This window comes from Syngnathus scovelli, unplaced genomic scaffold (assembly GCF_024217435.2).
Source record: "Syngnathus scovelli strain Florida unplaced genomic scaffold, RoL_Ssco_1.2 HiC_scaffold_30, whole genome shotgun sequence".
Taxonomy (NCBI): Eukaryota; Metazoa; Chordata; class Actinopteri; order Syngnathiformes; family Syngnathidae; genus Syngnathus; species Syngnathus scovelli.
Genome location: NW_026061392.1, coordinates 132,837 through 152,678, shown reverse-complemented (window position 1 = coordinate 152,678; position 19,842 = coordinate 132,837). Strand labels below are relative to the sequence as shown.

The 19,842-nt window shown below is 48.8% G+C and overlaps 1 long non-coding RNA gene and 1 pseudogene across 1 annotated transcript; both read left to right on the top strand.

Annotated features, from left to right (window-relative positions):
- Positions 1–1,329: 1,329 nt before the first annotated feature.
- Positions 1,330–10,244, top strand: LOC125966031 (janus kinase and microtubule-interacting protein 3-like; annotated as a pseudogene).
- A 1,189-nt stretch (positions 10,245–11,433) lies between these two features.
- On the top strand, positions 11,434–13,913 carry LOC137839994 (uncharacterized). Its single transcript, XR_011086381.1, has 4 exons — positions 11,434–11,540; positions 11,718–11,764; positions 11,888–11,965; positions 13,820–13,913. It is a non-coding gene; the product is annotated as an uncharacterized lncRNA (long non-coding RNA).
- The last annotated feature ends 5,929 nt before the right edge of the window (positions 13,914–19,842 follow it).

Sequence of the window (19,842 nt, the reverse complement as noted above, 5' to 3'; positions counted from 1 at the left end):
ACTGAACAACACCACCCCGTACTGAACAACACGATCCCGCATTGAACAACACCATCCCACACTGAACAACACCATGCCGCACTGAACAACACCATTCCGCACTGAACAACACCATGCCGCACTGAACAACACCATGCCGCACTGAACAACACCATGCCGCACTGAACAACACCATGCCGCATTGAACAACACCATGCCGCACTGAACAACACCATCCTGCACTGAACAACACCATCCCGCACTGAACAACACCATGCCGCATTGAACAACACCATGCCGCACTGAACAACACCATCCTGCACTGAACAACACCATCCCGCACTGAACAACACCATGCCGCACTGAACAACATTATGGCCTACTGAACAACATTATGCCGCACTGAACAACACCATGCCGCACTGAACAACACCATGCCGCACTGAACAACACCATGCCGCACTGAACAACATTATGCCGCACTGAACAACATTATGCCGCACTGAACAACACCATGCCGCACTGAACAACACCATGCCGCACTGAACAACACCATGCCGCACTGAACAACACGACGTCGCACTGAACAGCACGACGCCGCACAGAACAACACGACGCCGCACAGAATAACACAATACCGCACAGAACAACACAATACCGCACAAACAGTTTTAGATAATATTACGTCGCAGTCATGTGACGCGGACATGACGTCAATAGGCGGAACTCACGGCAAAATTATAATCCGTGGGCGTGGCTTGCAACAGGAAGTAGGAAAGCGGCAATTCTGGCAAACAAGACACAGCGGTTAGTAACACGATGACTTACAAGGCAAATATTTTTGTTTTCAGCTTGCAACTTGACCGTCTAGAGCGTACAAGGTAATTACAACTGTTTTTTTTTAGCCCTGAAAAGCAAGGGAGTGTGGCGTTTGGGAGGAATGTCGAACTCGGCGTCTGCTTCCAGCCACAGACGCCAAATTTCGACGATTATTTCGACTGGTCAACGGTTGTAAATTATTGCGTTGACTAAAAACTTTATTTAACTCTACTCTTAACTTTGCCGTTTCAGATATGCGGGTATTACACCGCGGAAATGACGTCAATAGGCTGAACTCTCGCCAAAATTCAAATCTGTGGGCGCAATGGCCTTGAGCGAGACACCGGATACAAACACGACGATTATCAACAGAAATATCTTTATTTTCTGCTTGCAAGTGGACCGTCTAGAGCGTACACGGTAAGTACAACTCATTGTGTTTAAAAAGATTTACGTTTGTGTAGTTTGCGTTGCGTTGTATCTGTGAATGTTGGTTTAGGCTAAATGTTAATGTTTAATTTCATTCCTTTAGGTTCCACGGTGTTTGTTGGCTGTATGTTTTCCACTGCAAGAAGAGGCTCGTATCATTGACCAGCAGGAGCTACAATGGTGAGTACCCCTTTCGTCTTCCATTTATGTTAAACACTTCCTATTTCATGTCTAACAGTACTCGATTTAACAAATAACCATAAATAAATACAGTGTGGGCAGTCACGTTAACATATGTGATTATCCTGCCTAATATGTTTATCACAAATATGTCACTAATCACTAATATGTTTATTTGTTTATCACAACACCTTTGGACCTTCAGCAATCGATTATTTCCCTTCATCTACATAGAGACAGAACGATGGTGTCTTAAACATCTCATTCATTTCACCAAATAACTTCACGCAGGTGGATAACGGCCGTCTCGGTCACGCTATGTTGCGTGATGCAGTTTTGAAGAACCAAATGCATTTATTCAATGAATAAGTCAAGCTAGTTCTATGTTTATGATGTTGTAAGTTACGGTACCGATTGAAGTTGAGTTCGAAGCCAGTGGAAAACAGCGCTGCGTTTGTGCTCTCCAGGTACAAATGTTGTGATCTCTGACTGACGACCGGGCGAGACTCGAGTAAGAGATGTCCAAACGAGCTCCGGCAGGGCGGGCCAAGGCGGAGCGAACGGACGCCCTTCAGGCCGCCAATGACGAGCTGAGAACCAAACTGATGGACGTCCAGTTAGAACTTCAGCAGGAGAAGAACAAGGTGAAAACCTCAACAGACAGACACTGCCTGCCTCCCTGCCTGCCTCCCTGCCTGCCTCCCTGCCTGCCTCCCTCCCTCCCAGTTTTCCCGATGTAGATTAGACATGCGTGTGCCATGACTGTGTCAGCCTACATCAACAAATGCACCGAGGACGTCAGCACCACTAAGAATATCATCACCCGGGGCAACCAACGACCCTGGATGACTGAGGAGGTACGTCAAACGCTACGAGCGCGGAACTCTGCCTTCAAGTCTGGCGACAAGGAGACACTGAGGACAGCGAGAGCCAACTTGAACCGTGCCATCAGGATAGCGAAGCGAGACCGCAGTCGAAAATTTCAGGATCGTTTCCACGACGTCAAAAACATCAGGAGTATGTGGCAAGGCATACGGGCGATTACAGACGACAACTCACCCTCCCCCCCCCGGTGGGTGTAGTTGATGCTGACTTTCTAAATGGTCTAAATAACTTCTTTGGGAGGTTCGAGGCACTAAACGGCACTCCAGCAGTTAAAACTGTCCCCCATCAGGAAGAGGAGGTACTCTGCCTTGACTCCGCCGATGTGTCGAAGACCCTGAGGAGAGTCAACCCCTGTAAGGCACCTGGCCCGGACAACATTCCTGGGCGTGTGTTCAGGGAATGTGCAAGTCATCTGGCTGGGGTCATCACAGACATTTTTAACACCTCGCTGGGCCAAGCCACAGTGCCGGCGTGCTTTAAGACTGCCTCCATCATTCCGGTGCCGAAGAAACCTCAAATCACCTCATTTAATGATTACCGGCCTGTTGCACTGACTCCGGTTATGATGAAGTGCTTCGAAAGGCTGCTTAAAGGTCACATCGTTTCCAGACTCCCCCTATTATTTGACCCGTTCCAGTTTGCCGACCGGCAAAACCGCTCCACTCAGGAAGCCATCTCCTCCGTTCTTCACCTGAGCCTGGCTCACCTGGAGGAGAAGAACACCCATGTGCGGAGGCTGTTCCTGGACTTCAGCTCAGCGTTTAACACCATCATCCCACAGCATCTGGTAGGAAAATTGGAACACCTGGGCTTCAACACCCCCCTTCGCAACTGGCTGCTAGACTTCCTCACCAACAGACCTCAGTCAGTCCGGGTCGGACAGAACACCTCTGATGTCATCACCCTCAGCACAGGCTCCCTTCAGGGCTGCGTCCTGAGCCCCCTGCTGTGCACCCTGATGACACACGACTGCGTCCTCAGGTTCACCACCAATCACATCGTGAAGTCAGCAGACGACACAACGGTGGTGGGGCTCATCAGAGACAACAACGACCTGGACTACAGAGAGGAGGTGGAGCAGCTGGTGGGCTGGTGCAGAGAAAACAGCCTGATCCTGAATGAGGAGAAGATGGAGATCATCGTCGACTTCAGGAAAAAACAGCCTCACCACGCTCCACTGATCATCAACAGCTCAGCTGTGGAGGTGGTCAGCAGCACCAAATTCCTGGGGGTCCACATCACAGAAGACCTCACCTGGACTATGAACACTACGGCACTGGTCAAGAGGGCACAGAAGCGCTTGTACTTCCTGCGGAGGATGAGGAGAGCCCACCTGCCCCCACCCATCATGAGGACGTTCTACAGGAGCACCATAGAGAGCATTCTGACAAGCTGTCTCTCTGTGTGGTGTGGAGGCTGCACCGCCTCCGATTGGAAGAACGTGAGGAGAGTGGTGAGGACAGCAGAGAGGATCATAGGGGCTCCTCTTCCCTCCATTCAGGACATTTCATCTCAGCGCTGCATGTCCCGTGCCCGTAACATCATCAATGACCCATCACACCCCCACCATGGACTGTTCTCCCTGCTGCCCTCTGGGAAGAGGTTTGCAGCATCCGCTGCAGGTCCACCAGGTTCTGCAACAGCTTTTTCCCTGCTGTCATCAGACTGTTGAACACTAGAACTGTTGAGCTCTAAACTGAACTCTGCATCACACATTCACAGAACTGTACTTTATGACACTACGGACCTCTATCTTGCACTATCTCGCACTACCAACTTTACTGAACTTGTATAAACCCTTTAAATAGAAGTTTAATACATGGTTTAGCATTCCTCTGCACACTCTTGAATACTGTTTTGCCTACTTGCACTATTGCATAATTATCACTGCTGCACTTTATACTTATTTTTAATATATATATATATATATATATATAGTATATGTATATATATATATATATATTTTCATAGGATATGTTACTTCTATTCAACTGCAATATCACTACTTTGTTGTAAGACGTATGCAACGGAATTTCGTTTTGTATGCACCATGTGCAGACAAGATGACAATAAAGTTTGTCTAAGTCTAAGTCTAAGTCATGTCAGGTCAGCTGTCTGGAGAGAGAGAGAAGTCAGGACCTGCGGGCGGAGCACCACCGTGCCACCGCCGCCATGACGGAACTCAAAAGCAAACTCCATGAGGAGAAGCAGAAAGAGTTAGCCATTACCAGGGAGACATTACTGCGGCAGCATGAAATGGAGCTGATGAGAGTGATCAAAATCAAAGATGGAGAGATCCAGCGACTGAATGCCTTGGTCCTCAGCCTGAGGGACGGCTCCATGGACAAGGTGATCCGCTCTATCCGTGTCTGACTATCCGCACGCCACGTCGGGCTTCGATGCGGCCGCTACCGTATTGTGTAGCTTGTCCCCAGTAAGCGTCGCGGCGCTCCGTTGCGGTCTCAACGGCCCGGTGTGGCGCAATGTCTGCTCAGGTGAGGAGGGGGGGCGCTTTGCTGGCGGAGGTGGAGGAGACGCGGCGGTGTCGGGAGACCGACCGGTGTCGCCTCCACCAGGAGCGCGGAAGAAGCCCTGGCAGCGGCCCAGCAGGCCTGGCAGTCCCGAGCGGCCGAGCTCCGATCGGCTCATCACCAGCATCGGGAGGAGATGAGCCGAACCAAGAGAGACTGCGAGAGGGAGATCCGCCAACTGGTAGGACTGATCAGATGCGCGGTGCGTGGCTATGTTCCCAATTTCGTTGTATACCTGCAGTGCAATGACACCTAAGGCATTCTATTCTATTCTATTTCACAAGAAGAAAATGTCCGGTTGCTCGCTTCGCTTTTGTCACAGCAAAGGTGTTCTAGTCGATTCAAGAAAAAAATTGGCCGGTTGCTCTCTTTGTTTTTGTCACAATTCTGGCAAATGAGTTTGCCCGCCTGCCTGAGCGCTCCCCGTTTGTATATCCAGACGGATGAGATCAAGCTGAAAGACAGAGCGGTTAGTGTTTTGGATGAAGCCCTGGGGCCGGCCACGTCCACCGCCTTCAGCTGCAGACTCAGGCTGCCGAGCAGCAGATCGCTGCCCTGAGGGATTCCCAAAGGGCGGGCCTAAACTACCCTGGAAGTGGGGTCAACACCGCTACTAGCAATCCTCTTCATTGCATAAGCCACCTCATCACACACTTGCAGTACGCATGACTTAGTTCGTTGCTGGAGGAAGGTAGCACAAAAACAGTTTTGAACTTTGAACGAGTGCTTGTGTGTGTGTGTTGCGGGGCGTTTTCAGTCTCAGGAGGATCGGGACACGCGACGGTTTCATCTGAAAATCGCTGAGCTCAGCGCAGTCATCAGGAAACTGGAGGATCGAAACGCCCTGCTTTCTGAAGAGCGCAATGAACTGGTAATTTATTGACGGCACGCTTGAAGGTTTGCGCTACGTTTGATGCGCGCCATCCAGCGAGGCACCCATTGCGCTTGCTTATTAGTTGAGCGGCGCGGCGAGTCGGTTGCCTGGTAGATGTCTTTTATTGGGAGCCAAAGCCACGATTCCGTTCAAACCGATGCAAAAGGAATGGATACGTTCTGGCCCGCGTGTTGTGCGTCTTTCACATCCCGCACTTCATGCTTGCAGCTAAAGCGACTGAGAGAAACAGAAAGCCAGTTTCTGCCACTCCTGTACAAAAACAAACGCCTGAGCAGGAAGAATGAAGAACTCTCGCTGGTGCTGTGTCGCCTTGAAAACAAAGTGCGCTTTGTCACCCAGGAGAACGAGGAGATGGCAAGCTTGGTAAGTCGACGCGGACAACGGCGGCGTGCCAACAGAGTCCACTGCATTTGTGTTCCACAGAGAAGGCCTAGTTCGCTCAATGACCTGGACCGCGGTTGCGGCCAGCAGGACGGTGAAATGGAGTTCCTTCAAGTTGTGGAGCAGCGGCACATCATCGACGACTTGTCCAAGGTCTTCAGGCAGGCGACTCGGTGCACGTACGGCAGCGCCGCGCTCGCTCGCTGTCGCCAGGAAACCTTTTCCGTCCAAAGCTTGGCCGGCGGCCGCCATCCAAAAAATTGGCCCCTTAAATTCCGACCTTTCAAGCAGGAGCATTGTGCGCACGCGTTTGAACACGCTTTAGACTTGTTTTGCCGTTTTCAGCAGCTCAAAGCTCCCGTTTTGTCAGCGCCTTTGCCACTCGCTGTGCGCTGAAAACGACGGACTTGCCCGGCTGCTCAGCCCGTCAACCATGAGCCGCGAGCGCGACGTCATTGTCCGTAGGCAGCTAGTGGCAAAATGCACCCTGTTAGAGTTGCGCTCGCTCCAACTTATTTTGCAAGAACCACACGGGAGACAAGTAAGTTCTTTTGGACACCTGCAGGTGGAGAGTCCATCCGTTGTACGAATGAAGTCTGACTCTCGGCTCCTGCACGAGCATTTTAATTAAGAGAAACAGGGTGGGTGTAAGAGTGGATTGAATAGAGGAAGCCCTTGACCTCTAGTCAAAACATAGCAAGGGGTGTTTTACGACTTTGTGTAGGAAGGGATAAGCGATAGGGATAAATAAGGGATAAATAATATTATTTATTACAGGTCGCAGTCAAAGTCAAAGCAACACAATGATACGATAAAGATAATCTGGAAAACCCTGACACACCCTGTAGTTGTCACTTTTGGAAAAGACGAGCGTCCCTCCAATCATCGCCGGTGACGTGTTTTTCAGGCTCTGGAGACAGGAGCTCATGTCAGAAATGTCATTGTGAGTCGCGTTTGTTTCTGCGCCGGAGCCGTTCGTTCCCTTTGCATCCAAAGAATCTCAAAGGCGGATTATTTGTGTCGACAGGAGAGAGATTTGCTGCTACGATACCGACGTCGAGAATCTCTGAGGAGGAACAAAGCGTGAGGTCCTGCAAGGTGAGTCTGTTTGTTTGCGGCTGCTTGGTGTTGCGCAAGATGAAATGGCCTTTTTCTCGCTATCGTTCCTCTCGTCGATTCATCGTGAGGTGTCGCTTCAGTTTGTTCAGAGAGATATTTGCTTCCGCGCCCGCAGGTCATCGAAACATTTTACGGCTACGACGAAGACGTGTTGGTGGACTCGGACGGATCGTCCTTGTCTTTTCACACCGACAGAACCCCCGACACGGAACCCGAAGAGGTAGCCCGCCATTTCTGCCAGCGTATTGGCACCAAACATTCCTCTTCAGCCTGGAATCGGACTCGTCTTTGCGTCGCGGGTGCTTTGTCGCCGGTCTGACTGATTCTGGTACTAGTGCTGTGTTGCATTGGTGTGTGCATGAAGAGGCGGAGCTTCGCTACCGCCAGCTGACGCAAGAATATCAAGCGCTGCAACGAGCCTACGCTCTGCTAGCCCAGACCAGCGAAGGGGACTACGACGCCGAGAAGGAGATCAAGGTGGCGCCCCTTCCCGCAACCCCCGGCCGGGTCGCAGCCTCCCCGTTCTCACCCAGCCTCGGGTGTTCTCTGGTCTGAAAGGAGGAGGAGGAGCCTCCCTCCTCCTCCTTTCAGACCAGAGAAAAGCTGATGGTAGAAATGGGTCACTATCAAAGCAGAGTAGCAGATCTGGAGTCAGCGCTGAAGCAACAAGGACAGGTAAGCTCATCAATGAGCACACCTTTTTCTCAGACAAAATAGCTACATTCTTCAGTCACTCATCCGTCTGGCATTACTGGACCAACCCCCCCCCCCCCCCCCCGAACGTGGCTGGGAAAATGCGGAGAAAAGCAAATGTCATTTTCCAGTCAACCAAAGAATTTGTGGATGAAAATGACACAACATTCCAAAGCTGTCCACGCGTTTGTCTCTTCTAGAATGTCAAGTGGGTGGAGGAGAAGCAGCTGCTGCGTCAGAGCAATCAGCAGTTGGCCGAAAAGGTGACGGAAAGAAAGGCGCTGGGCGGAGTCGCTTGGCGTCACACCTGTCGGGAAGCCCCGCAGATGAGGTCTGACTGTCTTTTCAGGTCAGGCGGATGGAGGCGGAAGAAGCGCGTCTGAAAGAGCACATCCAGGATATCCGAGACCAAAACGAACTGCTTGAGTTCCGCATCCTGGAGCTGGAGGTGGGAAGACTCGCACAAGCGTGTTGAGGCCAGAGATGTGACGGACGGACGGACGGACGGACGGACGGACGGACGGACGGACGGACGGACGGACGGACGGACGGACGGACGGATGCATGCCTCTGCCTTTCAGGAGAGGGAGTGGCGCTCCCCCGTCTTGAAGTTTCTGCAAGTCCGTTTCCCAGACGGCCTCAGCCCTTTGCAGATCTACTGCGAGGCCGAGGGCGTGAGCGTACGTAAGGCGTCCCTCGCAACCCTAACCTTAACCCGAGGTCCCAGAACACCTTACATTGCTCCTTGCGCCTTTCCCCCGGACATCGTCATCAGTGATCTGATGAAGAAGCTGGACATCCTGGGCTATAACGCCGTAAGTGTATGTCGAACTCCTTATGTTCGCACTCCACGAGACTCGGCGGCTCAAATGTGACTTTTGGAAGGCTTTGCGCTGAAAGAAGCTTGTTGACGCTGTGCCTTTGGGCTCTTGCAGAATCTCACCAACGAGGAGCAGGTGGTCGTGATTCACGCCAGGACCCTTCTCACCCTAGCCGAGAAGGTAACGCGCACGTCCACGCACGCTCTCGCATTCTGCTTATGTGACAGCAGCCTTTCCTCAGTGGTTAGAATACATCAAAGTGACCAAGTCAGCACTTCAACAGAAGATGTTGGACATTGAAAGTGAGAAGGTAGACAGACACGCGACATCAGCCAAGGGGAACTCCGGCAATGTGCCCCAACAATTCTGACCTTGAGCTGTGCTAGGATATGTTCTGCAAGCAGAAGGGCTACCTGGATGAAGAGTTGGACTTCAGGAAGTGTTCCATGGACCAGGCTCATAAGGTAAGCCGCCCTCAAATCTCCCGCCGGACCACTGATGGACGAGGATTGCGGCCCAGAGGATCCTGGAGCTGGAGGCCATGTTGTACGAGGCGCTACCGCAGCGGGACTGCCCCGCCACGGACGGCGAAAAAGCCAGCCACGCTGGCGTGAATCACGTGATGACGGCGGATCAGAGAGAAGAGCTTAGGAGCGCCGTGGACCAATGGAAGCGAGCCCTGATGTGCGAGTTGAGGGAGCGCGACGCTTGCATCCTCCAAGAGAGAATGGATCTGCTGCACAGCGCGCAACAGGTAAGGGCCCAAAGCCAGCCCGGCACTTACTTGCACGCTTACTGGCTTTTGAATGCCACTTTCCATTTGTCCGTCCTAGAGGAACAAAGAGCTGAAAGAATTCATCGAAGCTCAGAAGAGACAAATCAAACAATTGGAGGAGAAGTTTCTGTTTCTCTTTCTATTCTTCTCCTTGGCCTTCATTCTGTGGCCCTAACACCAGCTGGTGAGTGAGCTCCAGCGGCACCGCACTCGACACCTCCGATACACTGCCAGCCGGTCTCAGACGTTGGCAGACGCTCCGATGCCAACGTATACCCCCCGCCACGGTGACAGAGGCACCGCGTCACACCGGCGCTCATCCAATCAGAAGGCAGGAAAAGCAAATTCACATGCAGGGCACTTTTGAACCAGAAGAGAGCGCCACAAAAAACGGTTGTTGCCCCAAACGCGCACTAAAAAGGGTCAGAATAACAAGAGTCCCACTGGCCAGCCGGGGCCACCCGTCCAGCTGTTTCTTCAGGGGGGAAAAAAATTGGAGTCACCGGTGAGTACATTTTGCATTTAGCTCTGCTTTTCTGCTTCTGTCTTCAAGTGTGTGGCATCCTGCGATCAAAGATTCAGCCAACCCCAAAGCGGTTGACCTCAACGTCCCACCACCATGCCTACCAGAGCAGGTGACGTGATGCTTTGGACATCCTTCCGTCTCAGATGCCCAAAAGTACTCTTTGCCACATCTGCGGCAATACGGTGTCTTTTCAAAGGTGCAAATAAATCCAGCGTGGGCGGAACACGCACGTCTTTGGTTTTTCCCGCTTTGTTTGTGTGACAGCTGTTGTGAAAATTTTATACAAATAAAGTTGTATACTACAGGTTTGGCCAAGCCGCAACTCCCGAACCGCATGCGGCTCTTTTATGTTCATATCAACATTTGTGTGTGTGTGGGGGGTTGTGCGTGTTGGCTTCACTTGAGTTCAATTTGGTATTTTGGTCAAAAGCGCATGTGGTGAAATTCCACAAAGTAGGATGGGCAAACACATTTCTTTAAACTATGAGTGTCAATTGGGCTCTCGAAATGGCAGGGAAAAGATGCACAGCAAAACGAAAATACGTAGATGAACACAGGACGTTTTAATCAGAGTGGGAAAGTTTCTATTTTTTGTTGAACGTGATGGCAAACCATTCTGCCTGATATGTCAGACCTCAGCGCATTTCAAAGATTCAAATCTTCAGCGCCATGCACTTCAGCTCACTCCATGCTAACATTGATCAGGCGTCGAACCCGCAACATCATGCTTAAGAGGTGGCCATGCTAACCAGTGCGCCATTATGTCAACGCATAATAACTAAGTCTACTGATCAAAACAGCGGTTACTATATGACGTCACTACGTCGTGGTCACGTGACGCAGACAAGACGTCAATGGACGTGGGCAGAGTTAACTTGTTTAAAAGGGAGTGGGCAGAAGAAATATTTAATTTATTTAAATCTATTTTGAGTGCACACCATTATGCCAATGCATAACAACTGTAAATCTACTAAACAAAACAGCGGTTGCTATATGACATCTGCCACGTCGTGGTCACGTGACATACGTGACGTCGATGGGCGTAACTTTCGCCGGAATTCAAATCCGCGGGGAGAGTTAACTTGTTTAAAAGAGAGTGGGCAGAAGAATTATTTAATTTATTTAAATCTATTTGGTGTGTGCGCCATTATGTCAATGCATAACAACTGTAAGTCTACTAAACAAAACAGCGGTTGCTATATGACGTCTGCCACGTCGTGGTCACGTGACGCGGACGTGACGTCGACGCCTACTTTACATCCCACCGATCACAGGACCCCTCGGCTGCATAACCGTGCCCCCTTCCCAACCAATCGGATTTGCTATACGCGAAAACGACGCCAATGGAAAGAGCTTCCGCCCAAATTTAAATCCGTGGGCGTGGCTCGCAGCAGGAAGTAGGAAAATGGCGGCGATGTTGACAAAGACACAGCGGATGGTAACATACGACTAACAAGAGAAATATTTTTATTTTCTGCTTGCAACTGGACCGTCCAGAGCGTACACGGTAAGTACAACTCATCGTTTTTAAAAAGAAGTACTTTTGTTGCCCTGAAAAGCGAGTGAGCGTGGCGTTTGTGGGGGACGTCGAATTTCGACGATTCTTTCTGGTCAACGGTTGTAAATGATTGTGTTGATTAAAAAAGAAAACTTGATGTAACTCTACTTTTAACTGCCGTTTCAGATAGATTTGGAATTGCATCACATCCAATTTTGCCTAGAGCGTACACGGTAAGTAACACTCGTTGTGTTTAAGGAGATTTACGTTTGTAATAGCAGAAGTGTAGCCGCGTTGCGTTGTACGTGTGAATGTTGGTCCAGGCGAAATGTTAATGTTTAATTTCATTCCTTTAGGTTCCACGGTGTTTGTTGGCTGCAAGTTTTCCACTGCAAGAAGAGGCTCATATCATTGACCAGGAGCGAGCTACAATGGTGAGTAGCCATAACATTTATGTTAAACACTTCCTATTTCATGTCTAACAGTACTTGATTTAACAAATAACCATAAATAAATACAGTGTGGGCACTGAAGTTAACATATGTGATTATACTGCCTAATCTGTCACCGAGTAGATTGTTGCAAAGTAATATAAGATCCAAAGTTGTAATTCAGAATAGTTTTCAAAAGAAGGCCATTAGAATTATATACAAGTCTGATTACCCTGAACATAACAACAAGCTATTAATTAAATCACAAATTCTTCAATTCAAAGATTTGGTAGATTATCAGACAAATAATGTCTAACAGTAATTGATTTAACACATCACAATAAGTAGATTGAGTGTGGGCACTCTCAAGTTAACATATATGATTATACTGCCTAATCTGTTACAGAGTATGTTGTTGCCAAGTAATGTAGAATAGATCCAAAGTAGTAATCCAGAATAGTTTTGAAGAGGCCATTAGAATAATAAACAAATCTGATTACCTTGAACATAATAACAAGCTAAGTGTTTAATATGTCCTATGAAGTCGAAATTGGGCACCGTCATGTGGTGAAATTTGGAATTGCATCACATCCAATTTTGCCTGGGAACAAACAGATTAAATAAATCTTAGTTTTGAATAAGCCACTCCTTCTCAAACAAGTAAACTCTGCCCATTTCGCGCAGTAGATGTTCTGTTAATATCTAGTATTTATACAAAGTCATAATTTAAATTGCTTTCAACCTTCATTCATCGGTTCAACCAACATTACTCGCTCTTACTACCAACTTGTATTGATTTAACTAAGCGTTTAATACTTCCTATCAGGTCTCAAGGCAAGATTTGGCAAAATACAGTTTCAGCAAATCCAATTTTGCCAGGGAACAAAAATAGATTAAATAAACTAAATAAGTCTTCTTCCCAATAAATAAATCAGAAAAGTCTGTCTTGTAACCAGTCCTCTTCAAACAAGTAAAGTCTGCCCATTTTGTGCCGTAGATTTTGTGTCCATGCCTAGTATTTAAACAAAATCATAATTTAAACGACTTCTTGCCTTCATTCACTTTGGAAATTTGGAATTGCAGCAAATCGAATTTTGCCAGGGAACAAAAATAGATCAATTAAACTAAGTCTTCTTCCCATTAAATAAATTAAAAAAGTCTGTCTTGTAACCAGTCCTTTTCAAACAAGTAAAGTCTGCCCATTTTGTGCCGTCGATTTTGTGTTAATGCCTAGTATTTATACAAAATCATAATTTAAAGGACTTCATTCCTTCATTCACTTTGGAAATTTGGAATTGCAGCACATCAAATTTTGCCTGGGAAGAAAAGTAGATTAAATAAATTTAATAAGTCTTACTACTTCCCATTAAATAAATTAAATACGTCTTACTTGTTCCCACTCCTTTTCAAAACAGTAGTTTAAAACGAGGGCCCTTCACTCAACCTTTAACCCTATTTATTCACCTTCTAGGCTAAGTGTTAAAGGCTAAGTGTTAAAGGCTAAGTGTTAAAGGCTAAGTGTTAAAGGCTAAGTGTTAGAGGCTAAGTGCCAGAGGCTAGGCGCCAGAGGCGAGTTTTTGTGGGCTGAAGTTTTAGTGGGGTTAGTGTGAATACAATCCAAAAGAATACAACAGAATACAATACAATAGAATATAATACATAGATTAAATTCAATAGCTCTTACTACTTCCCATTAAATAAATTAAATACGTCTTACTTGTTCCCAATCCTTTTCAAAAAAGTAGTTTAAAACGAGGGCCCTTCACTCAACCTTTAACCTCAACCCCGCACGTCACATTGTGTTGTATCTGTGAATGTTGGTTGTGGCCAAATGATAGTTTTCTTTCATTCGTTTAGGTTCCACGGTGTTTGTTGGCTATGTTTTCCACTGTCAGAAGGATGAAAATACAAAGTACAACGCTTGGACGTGGGCGAAGACGTCACCGGTGAGTCCTTCCTTCCTATTTATTTACCTTCTAGATGCTAGAGGCTAAGTGTTAGAGGCTAAGTGTTAGAGGCTAAGTGTTAAAGGCAACACAATACGAACAACACAACACAATACGAACAACTCAACACAATATGAACAACACAATATGAACAACACAACACAATACGAACAACACAACACAATACGAACAACACAACACAATACGAACAACACAACACATTACGAACAACACAACACAATACGAACAACACAACGATACTGCACTGAACAACACGATACCGCACTGAGAAACACGATACCGCACTGAACAACACGATACCGCACTGAACAACACCATGCCGCACTGAACACCATGCCACACTGAACAACACCATCCCGCACTGAACAACACCATGCCGCACTAAACAACACCATGCCGCACTGAACAACACCATGCCTCACTGAACGACACCATGCCGCACTGAAAGACACCATGCCGCACTGAACGACACCATGCCGCACTGAAAGACACCATGCCGCACTGAACAACACCATCCTGCACTGAACAACACCATCCCGCACTGAACAACACCATCCCGCACTGAACAACACCATGCCGCACTGAACAACATTATGCCGCACTGAACAACATTATGCCGCATTGAACATTATGCCGCACTGAACAACACCATGCCGCACTGAACAACACCATGCCGCACTGAACAACACCATGCCGCACTGAACAACACCATGCCGCACTGAACAACACCATGCCGCACTGAACAACACCATGCCGCACTGAACAACACCATGCCGCACTGAACAACATTATGCCGCACTGAACAACACCATGCCGCACTGAACAACACCATCCTGCACTGAACAACACCATTCCGCATTGAACACCATGCCGCACTGAACAACACCATCCCGCACTGAACAACACCATCCCGCACTGAACAACATTATGCCGCACTGAACAACATTATGCCGCACTGAACAACACCATGCCGCACTGAACAACACCATGCCGCACTGAACAACACCATGCCGCACTGAACAACATTATAACGCACTGAACAACACCATCCCGCACTGAACAACACCATGCCGCACTAAACAACATTATGCCGCACTGAACAACATTATGCCGAAATGAACAACACCATGCCGCACTAAACAACACCATGCCGCACTGAACAACACCATGCCGCACTGAACAACACCATGCCGCACTGAACAACACGATCCCGCATTGAACACCATCCTGCACTGAACAACACCATGCCGCACTGAACAACACCATGCCGCACTGAACAACACCATGCCGCACTGAACAACACCATGCCGCACTGAACAACACCATGCCGCACTGAACAACACCATTCCGCACTGAACAACACCATGCCGCACTGAACAACATTATGCTGCACTGAACAACACCATGCCGCACTGAACAACAACATGCCGCACTGAAAAACATTATGCCGCACTGAACAACACCATGCCGCACTGAACAACACCATCCCGAACTGAACAACACCATGCCGCATTGAACAACACCATGCCGCACTGAACAACACCATCCTGCACTGAACAACACCATCCCGCACTGAACAACACCATGCCGCACTGAACAACACCATGCCGCACTGAACAACACCATGCCGCAATGAACAACACCATCCCGCACTGAACAACATTATGCCGCACTGAACAACATTATGCCGCACTGAACAACATTATGCCGCACTGAACAACATTATGCCGCACTGAACAACATTATGCCGCACTGAACAACATTATGCCGCACTGAACAACACCATGCCGCACTGAACAACACCATGCCGCACTGAACAACACCATGCCGCACTGAACAACACCATGCCGCACTGAACAACACGATCCCGCATTGAACAACACCATGCCGCACTGAACAACACCATCCTGCACTGAACAACACCATCCCGCACTGAACAACACCATGCCGCACTGAACAACATTATGGCGCACGGAACAACATTATGCCGCACTGAACAACACCATGCCGCACTGAACAACACCATGCCGCACTGAACAACACCATGCCGCACTGAACAACACCATCCCGCACTGAACAACACCATGCCGCACTGAGCAACACCATGCCGCACTGAACAACACCATCCCGCACTGAACAACACCATGCCGCACTGAACAACACCATTCCGCACTGAACAACACCATGCCGCACTGAACAACATTACGCTGCACTGAACAACACCATGCCGCACTGAACAACACCATGCCGCACTGAACAACACCATGCCGCATTGAACAACACCATGCCGCATTGAACAACACCATGCCGCACTGAACAACACCATCCTGCACTGAACAACACCATGCCGCATTGAACAACACCATGCCGCACTGAACAACACCATCCTGCACTGAACAACACCATCCCGCACTGAACAACACCATCCCGCATTGAACAACACCATCCTGCACTGAACAACACCATGCCGCACTGAACAACACCATGCCGCACTGAACAACACCATGCCGCACTGAACAACACGACGTCGCACTGAACAACACGACGCCGCACAGAACAACACGACGCCGCACAGAATAACACAATACCGCACAGAACAACACAATACCGCACAAACAGTTTTAGATAATATTACGTCGCAGTCATGTGACGCGGACATGACGTCAATAGGCGGAACTCACGGCAAAATTATAATCCGTGGGCGTGGCTTGCAACAGGAAGTAGGAAAGCGGCAATTCTGGCAAACAAGACACAGCGGTTAGTAACACGATGACTTACAAGGCAAATATTTTTGTTTTCAGCTTGCAACTTGACCGTCTAGAGCGTACAAGGTAATTACAACTGTTTTTTTTTAGCCCTGAAAAGCAAGGGAGTGTGGCGTTTGGGAGGAATGTCGAACTCGGCGTCTGCTTCCAGCCACAGACGCCAAATTTCGACGATTATTTCGACTGGTCAACGGTTGTAAATTATTGCGTTGACTAAAAACTTTATTTAACTCTACTCTTAACTTTGCCGTTTCAGATATGCGGGTATTACACCGCGGAAATGACGTCAATAGGCTGAACTCTCGCCAAAATTCAAATCTGTGGGCGCAATGGCCTTGAGCGAGACACCGGATACAAACACGACGATTATCAACAGAAATATCTTTATTTTCTGCTTGCAAGTGGACCGTCTAGAGCGTACACGGTAAGTACAACTCATTGTGTTTAAAAAGATTTACGTTTGTGTAGTTTGCGTTGCGTTGTATCTGTGAATGTTGGTTTAGGCTAAATGTTAATGTTTAATTTCATTCCTTTAGGTTCCACGGTGTTTGTTGGCTGTATGTTTTCCACTGCAAGAAGAGGCTCGTATCATTGACCAGCAGGAGCTACAATGGTGAGTACCCCTTTCGTCTTCCATTTATGTTAAACACTTCCTATTTCATGTCTAACAGTACTCGATTTAACAAATAACCATAAATAAATACAGTGTGGGCAGTCACGTTAACATATGTGATTATCCTGCCTAATATGTTTATCACAAATATGTCACTAATCACTAATATGTTTATTTGTTTATCACAACACCTTTGGACCTTCAGCAATCGATTATTTCCCTTCATCTACATAGAGACAGAACGATGGTGTCTTAAACATCTCATTCATTTCACCAAATAACTTCACGCAGGTGGATAACGGCCGTCTCGGTCACGCTATGTTGCGTGATGCAGTTTTGAAGAACCAAATGCATTTATTCAATGAATAAGTCAAGCTAGTTCTATGTTTATGATGTTGTAAGTTACGGTACCGATTGAAGTTGAGTTCGAAGCCAGTGGAAAACAGCGCTGCGTTTGTGCTCTCCAGGTACAAATGTTGTGATCTCTGACTGACGACCGGGCGAGACTCGAGTAAGAGATGTCCAAACGAGCTCCGGCAGGGCGGGCCAAGGCGGAGCGAACGGACGCCCTTCAGGCCGCCAATGACGAGCTGAGAACCAAACTGATGGACGTCCAGTTAGAACTTCAGCAGGAGAAGAACAAGGTGAAAACCTCAACAGACAGACACTGCCTGCCTCCCTGCCTGCCTCCCTGCCTGCCTCCCTGCCTGCCTCCCTCCCTCCCAGTTTTCCCGATGTAGATTAGACATGCGTGTGCCATGACTGTGTCAGCCTACATCAACAAATGCACCGAGGACGTCAGCACCACTAAGAATATCATCACCCGGGGCAACCAACGACCCTGGATGACTGAGGAGGTACGTCAAACGCTACGAGCGCGGAACTCTGCCTTCAAGTCTGGCGACAAGGAGACACTGAGGACAGCGAGAGCCAACTTGAACCGTGCCATCAGAATAGCGAAGCGAGACCGCAGTCGAAAATTTCAGGATCGTTTCCACGACGTCAAAAACATCAGGAGTATGTGGCAAGGCATACGGGCGATTACAGACGACAACTCACCCTCCCCCCCCCCGGTGGGTGTAGTTGATGCTGACTTTCTAAATGGTCTAAATAACTTCTTTGGGAGGTTCGAGGCACTAAACGGCACTCCAGCAGTTAAAACTGTCCCCCATCAGGAAGAGGAGGTACTCTGCCTTGACTCCGCCGATGTGTTGAAGACCCTGAGGAGAGTCAACCCCTGTAAGGCCCCTGGCCCGGACAACATTCCTGGGCGTGTGTTCAGGGAATGTGCAAGTCATCTGGCTGGGGTCATCACAGACATTTTTAACACCTCGCTGGGCCAAGGCACAGTGCCGGCGTGCTTTAAGACTGCCTCCATCATTCCGGTGCCGAAGAAACCTCAAATCACCTCATTTAATGATTACCGGCCTGTTGCACTGACTCCGGTTATGATGAAGTGCTTCGAAAGGCTGCTTAAAGGTCACATCGTTTCCAGACTCCCCCTATTATTTGACCCGTTCCAGTTTGCCGACCGGCAAAACCGCTCCACTCAGGAAGCCATCTCCTCCGTTCTTCACCTGAGCCTGGCTCACCTGGAGGAGAAGAACACGCATGTGCGGAGGCTGTTCCTGGACTTCAGCTCAGCGTTTAACACCATCATCCCACAGCATCTGGTAGGAAAATTGGAACACCTGGGCTTCAACACCCCCCTTCGCAACTGGCTGCTAGACTTCCTCACCAACAGACCTCAGTCAGTCCGGGTCGGACAGAACACCTCTGATGTCATCACCCTCAGCACAGGCTCCCTTCAGGGCTGCGTCCTGAGCCCCCTGCTGTGCACCCTGATGACACACGACTGCGTCCTCAGGTTCACCACCAATCACATCGTGAAGTCAGCAGACGACACAACGGTGGTGGGGCTCATCAGAGACAACAACGACCTGGACTACAGAGAGGAGGTGGAGCAGCTGGTGGGCTGGTGCAGAGAAAACAGCCTGATCCTGAATGAGGAGAAGATGAAGGAGATCATCGTCGACTTCAGGAAAAAACAGCCTCACCACGCTCCACTGATCATCAACAGCTCAGCTGCGGAGGTGGTCAGCAGCACCAAATTCCTGGGGGTCCACATCACAGAAGACCTCACCTGGACTATGAACACTACGGCACTGGTCAAGAGGGCACAGAAGCGCTTGTACTTCCTGCGGAGGATGAGGAGAGCCCACCTGCCCCCACCCATCATGAGGACGTTCTACAGGAGCACCATAGAGAGCATTCTGACAAGCTGTCTCTCTGTGTGGTGTGGAGGCTGCACCGCCTCCGATTGGAAGAACGTGAGGAGAGTGGTGAGGACAGCAGAGAGGATCATAGGGGCTCCTCTTCCCTCCATTCAGGACATTTCATCTCAGCGCTGCATGTCCCGTGCCCGTAACATCATCAATGACCCATCACACCCCCACCATGGACTGTTCTCCCTGCTGCCCTCTGGGAAGAGGTTTGCAGCATCCGCTGCAGGTCCACCAGGTTCTGCAACAGCTT